This window comes from Lutra lutra, chromosome 17 (assembly GCF_902655055.1).
Source record: "Lutra lutra chromosome 17, mLutLut1.2, whole genome shotgun sequence".
In the NCBI taxonomy this organism is placed as follows: Eukaryota; Metazoa; Chordata; class Mammalia; order Carnivora; family Mustelidae; genus Lutra; species Lutra lutra.
Window position 1 is genome coordinate 50,227,314 of NC_062294.1, and position 6,026 is coordinate 50,233,339.

The following is a 6,026-nucleotide window of genomic DNA, read 5'->3' on the forward strand; positions in this document are numbered from 1 at the left end:
TAAGGACATTCATATTAAACCCTGACCACAGGGTCGTGAACTGAAATGTGTCCAGGGAGGGGCACATAACACAAAAAAGTAGTGGAGGGTGGGGAGGGCCTGAGGTTGTCTGCCTTGGCTGATGGGGAGAGCCTGGCCTGCTCCAGCCAGTTCTGGCCACCCAGAGATGCCACATCGGATTTCTCAAGAGGGTCTCGCAACCCACATTTTCAGAAGTCTCCCGAGGCTTAACTGCTGGCACCAAATTCACACAAAACGCTGTTCAGGTCAAACGAGATCACGTGTGCCCCAGATAGGCCTGCTGGCCGATTGTTTGCAATGTCTGAATTGTGTTTAGTTCCATGTGCCAAAGAAGAATTTCCAGATTTCAGGAGAATATATGTTCCATGAAGACAGAGATTTTGGGGGTCTGTTTCGTTAACGGCTTTACCTCCAGCACCGAGAAAGGTGCCTGACACCTTGTATGTGCTCACTATTTTTTTTTTAAGTGGGTGTTGTACTGGATCCTAGCATGAATTATAGAAATACCATTAAAAACATTTCCTTTGTATACATAGGGAGACAGAGGCACTGAGGGGCAAATTCCCAGGGTTCTGGAGCAGCACTGTGATCTGAATCTCGATCTTACCTGATTCCAAAAGGGAAACCCGAGGCTATCCTGACTCTAGTTGTGGTTGTGCATTTGCAATTCTGTGTGTGTGTGTGTGTGTGTGTGTGTGTGTGTGTACGTGGGTCCAGGGGTGCGTTTGTGGGACTGTGGTGCCAAGTATATGTGGTGGCGATGGCGGCATCGACCCTCCTGATTGGACACTGAGCGCCCCCCTCAACCCCCAGCTAAACCTGGAGCCTTGCTTCCCTCGGACACACTTCCTCTGGGTGCTCACCCAGTCCAGAGAGAATAATCCACCCTTCCCCTCCTTCCCAATCCTGGGCCCATCCTCAGTGGTCCCCCCACCCCCTCCCCTAGATACCCAAGAGCCCAGAGGGAGAGGGGGGCAAGAATTTAGGATGAGGGTGAAGGTGCAGGGAAGAGGGAGAGGGAAGGGGATGGGTTAAGAAGGAGTGTGTGATGTCAAGCAAAAAAGACAACATTAGACACAGATGCTGAGATGGCGTTTATCGCGGCAAAAAAAGGTGAAGTCGCCGAGGGAGGGGGGGAGGGGTGTGGTGGGGGCCAGGGTGGGGGCCATGGAAGCTAATACATGGTGCACTAGGTCACACGACGGACACTGGGGGTGGGGGGGTGGGGGCGTGGCCCAGGCATGGCAATGTGCGGAGGGGGGAGAGGAGACGGCAGCGGGCCCCAGCCAGGAGCTTCTGGAGGTGGTGGGGTGGGGGGTGGGGTGGGGGTGGGCGGCGTCTCTGGTCGCAGAGGATGGAAGGAATCAGTTAGAGGGGGTTGAATGGAGGCACTGGAGGCATGGCCACATGGCGGATGGTCTGGGCCCAAGAAATGGAATGTCAGGGCGGGGCAGCAGGCAGCGGGCCAGCTCTGGGCTTGGGCTGTTAATCTAAGGATTGGGGATGCCCAAGGGACCTTACAGATCCTCCAAGCCCCCCATTTTCCAAGAGAGAAAATAAGCCTGGGAGAGGCAAGCTTAAGGTCCCAATAAGGACTTAGCAGTCAGTTGTCCAAAAACAGTCATGCCCTCCCCCAACTCTCCTACCCCGGCTGCCCCAAACAGAGAAAGGGGTCAGAGAGAGTCTAACTCCACCATTATCTCACTGAGGCTCCTCAGGAAACCCGGAGGGCGAACCCATTTCGTAGATGGGGACAACTGAGACGTTCCTGTCAGACTACCCCTTTTCCGCGCCTCTCCCACCTCCCTGCCACCTGTCACCGCATCGCTCTAGGAGTAATACTGATATATTGAAATCCTTAGCCCTGGAGACAGGTAAGAGGACACACGCTGGGATTCTCCCAAATGTAACCGGGATGTGGGCCATGCCTCCAGAGGCCTGAGATGCCAACACAAAGGGAAAAAAAAAAAAAAATGACTCCCCACGTCCCCTGGCTCAAACCCAGTACAAAAGTGACTATTTACAATGAAGGGGTGGGGAGTGAGTGGTGGGGGCACAGAAAGGAGTGGGGTCAGAGTGAGCGCTCCGCTGGCAGGAGGCCACGCCCCTGGCCCCGCCTTTGAAAGGGACAAAGCCAAACAGCTGAGATATTTATAAAGGTCACTCTCCCCAGAGCGGGGAGGACCCTAGGGGTGAGGGATGGGGGTAGGGCATGGGATAGGGTGAGGGTGGGGAGGCATGGGCGGTGGGAGGAGATGGAGGAAAGGTAGCTACTGCCCCTCGCCTACCCCCTCCCCCTCGCCGGACACACAGTTTTCCGTGGGATGAACACAGAAAGGGTTAATCAAAAAGAGTTCGATGAGCGAGTCTGACGGTCGAGTGGGGCGGGCTGGAGCAATGAGGCCGCAGGTCCCGGTGGCCGGTGGTGATGGAGTCACTTAGAAGATGAGAGGTTGGTGGTTTTGGGGGGGGGGGTGGAGCGGGTAGGGAGGAGGAAAGGGCTGGGGGGAGGGGGATTAAGCGGTCCCCCCCCCATTATCTCTGGGAGACAAGAGTGTCCTGGACTGGCTGAGAGGGGGTTAAATACCAGCAGCCCCCACCCCCACCGAGCCTACCCAGAGACGTTCCCCATCTCCCTCCCTGCCACCCAGCAATCCCCAACGCGACTGGCAGAGGGCACCGAGACGGACCTTACACACACCAGCAGCGGCGCCACAGAGACAAGTCTCTCAACCACGGCGTCCAGACAGCTGATTGCAGTGGCGAGGGATCGGATAGCAGGGCTGGGTGTCGCGACTCCACGAGAGCCGTAAACTTGTGTCCCCGGCCCTCAGAGCCCCAACTTGGGCGTCGCGATCCCGTTCTCCCCGTCGTTACATCCGGTTCAGGCTTTCGCGACAGCCGGCCTCGGAGTTCAAAGTCCGCGGGGCGGGTGCGTGGCAAACAGCGCGAAGGCCTGCCTGGCTGTCGCGAGAGGTGTGCACCCAATCAGCAGCCTGGACGCCCAAATTGCCACCCTCGTCGCCACTCTTGGTTAATACTTTTTTACCACCGCTCAGCGCATCACGACCTCAAATCCTGGTCTTGCAACAGCAATAATGAATGCAGGGGGATTCCCTCACTTTCCACAGTTAGCCACCAATCAGAAACAAAATAAGGAGGGGGTTGGGATGAAGGACTAGGCAAGAGAAACAGAAAGATGGGGTATTGACGGACTTGGGGACTAAGAAGGGGGGGAAGAAATACCACTGAGGAAAGTGGTACCATATCCTTCCAAGTATAGGTCCCCAACCGACTATAAGTCAACTCTTACCAAACTCCACTTGGGGTACCCATAATAATTCCCACCTACAAGTCCAGGGCAGGAGTTAGGGCAGATAAAGATGGAACGATCTTCACCTTCTAATCCCCTAATAATTATTGCAGTGAAGTCTCCTTGCCCATGGAGAGATGGTTGGGACAGGGCAGAAGAAGGTGGCTGGGGCAGTTGGCTCAGAGCCCCCGGAGAGGGGGGATGAAAGAGGTGAATTTGGCACATTGAACCCCTCCTTCTCATAAGTGCTTTGAGGTCCTTCTCTGGAATCCAGCTGACACCATCCCTGGGGCCAGCAGAAGAGGGGCTGGGCTTGTCTCCCCCTCCCCAATTTCTACAGATTTGCCCGAAGGAGGCAAGTGGGGTTCTCCCCAGCTGGTGGAATTGGGCGGGGGGGGGGGGGGGGGCTGTCCAAAAGGTTAGGGATTAGTTTAAGGGGAGTTTTTTTCTGTCTTTTTTTTTTTTTTTTCTTACAAAGATTCTAAGAAAAACTCAGGGTGGGAGGGGTGAGGAAGGGGGACCCAATTTAGCTAAGTGTCCACAGACTTTTTCAATGCCTCTTAGGGGCCTCCTCAGAGAGGGATGGTCCCATTTCCTCCCCTCTATCTGAGGTTCCCTCTCCCACCCCACCCCCCAGAGCGGCTCAGTTCCAAGGAAGTTTGGCACTTTTTTTTTAATCAGTGGGAAGGTGGGAGGAGGAAAGAGATTTAAGAGGGGTGAGAAGAGGGGAAAAGACAGACAAAGGTAGAGACAGGACAGGTGACAATGGGAGCCACAAGGAGAGAAAGTAGAAAGCCATAGGGAGCCTGAGAAAGAAAAAGAGAGAAGAAGAGAGAGAGGGAGACTCAAGAGGAAGATGTTAGGAGCTGGAGGGCAAATGGGAAAGAACAGGGAGACAATTCAATGCAGCAAACACTTATTAAGCACCTACTGGGTGCTGAAGAGCAGGGGGCAAGGAGACCACTCAGAGTCTCTGAGATCTGACTGCTAACAGGGTAGAGGGGGGAAAAGAGGCGGTGGGTTTTTCAATGATCCCCATCCCTGACCCCACATCTGTGTCCTCTCTGAACATACTGCAGCGCAAAAGATTGAGGTCAGAATGCAGAAGAGACTTTCAAGGGACAGGAAAGATGGTAGAGTGAGTTTCCTAGGATAAAAACAGGGAAAGGTGTGTGGCTCTCCACTCACCAACCTGGTGAGCAAACTAGCTCACTGAGCTAGCAAACTACCTTTCAGATAGTCCTGGCTGGTGGGGTAGGGGGTCCCCGAGAAATGTGAATAGGGAGGGGGTTGTCACACAGATACCCCGAGGGAACAGTTTTCGGGAGGCCCAGCCTCCAGAGACGTGTCTGTGTGAGAGGAGTACTGGGTCCCTCCGATGGGGACCCAGACTCCCATGAATGGGGCTATAGAAAGCATAGGACAGACCAGGGCAGCTGAGGATGCAAATGATATGCAAATGAATGCCTTCAAATCCCACCTCCCCACTCCCAGACCGTGTTTTACTTCTCCCTGGCTCCTTCCTCTCCTCATCGGGGCCTGGGGGGCTGTAGAGGGGATATCCCAGCTAGACACTGCACCCAAGGTGGGTGGAGAGACTGTGAAATACCATAGGGTCTTCTGAGAGGCAGAGGGGAGCAGCGGCCCCCAGGGCCACCTCCACCTCCAACCCCAAAAGCTTCCCCCCCCCTGCAGAAGATATGTACAAAGTTACATCAAGAATTGTTTTGGCACTCGAATCTCCATCTGGGTTCAGTCTGGAGATTAGGGGTGGGGGCAGCAGCGATGGGAGATGGGGGATGGGGAAATGGGGCCTGCCCCCCACCCTGGAGATGAAGAGGGCATGGAAAAAGTCACCCTAGTGCCCAGCTACAGCCTCCCATCAGGTGGAAGGGCCAGGGTGGGAAATTCAGTGCAAGGTACCTTGAAGGCTATTGCTTTCTAGGGATTTTCACATTTTGATTTGGGGGTGGCTCTCTAGCGAGGGGCAGGGGTCTCCCAGGCTTTAGGGGTGGGAATTGTCTCTGGCTTTTCTTCTCTCTCTTTGTGGGAGAGAGACGAGGAGGCCTGATTCCCCCAAAGCCATGGAGTAGAGAAGGGTCTGGAAGACCTAGGAGGGGAACAAATGGGGGAGAGGATGGGCATGGGGTGCCCCTCCCCCAGAGATGCTGATGATGGAACCAGGGCACTGGAGTCCCTGCTTTGGGTTGGAGGAAGTGGAGGTGGTCTCTAAAGGGGGAGGGGGAGATGGATGAGGGTAGAGGTGGGTCTCAGCTATCCTAAGTCCATAGGGTTGTCAGGCCCTGAAATCTCAGCCTGCCAACAAGGCCTTAGAGCTGACCACAGTCACAGTGCTCAGGGAGCCACTCCCAAACCAACTCTCAGGGCTGCCTCGCTTAGCAGACTCTGTCATAATATTCTAGCTCCTCAAGGCCCATCGCAAGAGCACCGAAACTTTCTGATCCCTCCGATACTACCAAAGTACTCCAGCTTGCTGGAAACCACAAGCCAACTTAATCTATTAGACCACATGAAGCATTCGTGCTCCAGGGACCCTACCGTGGCTCACTGAACCCTACACTGGGTCATGGTGGCCCGACCAAGCCACCACACATTCGGCTCACCAGACTCAATGAAACAAAGCCACGCAGACACAAGCATGCACACAAAAGGCGGGGGTGGGAATGGGGGG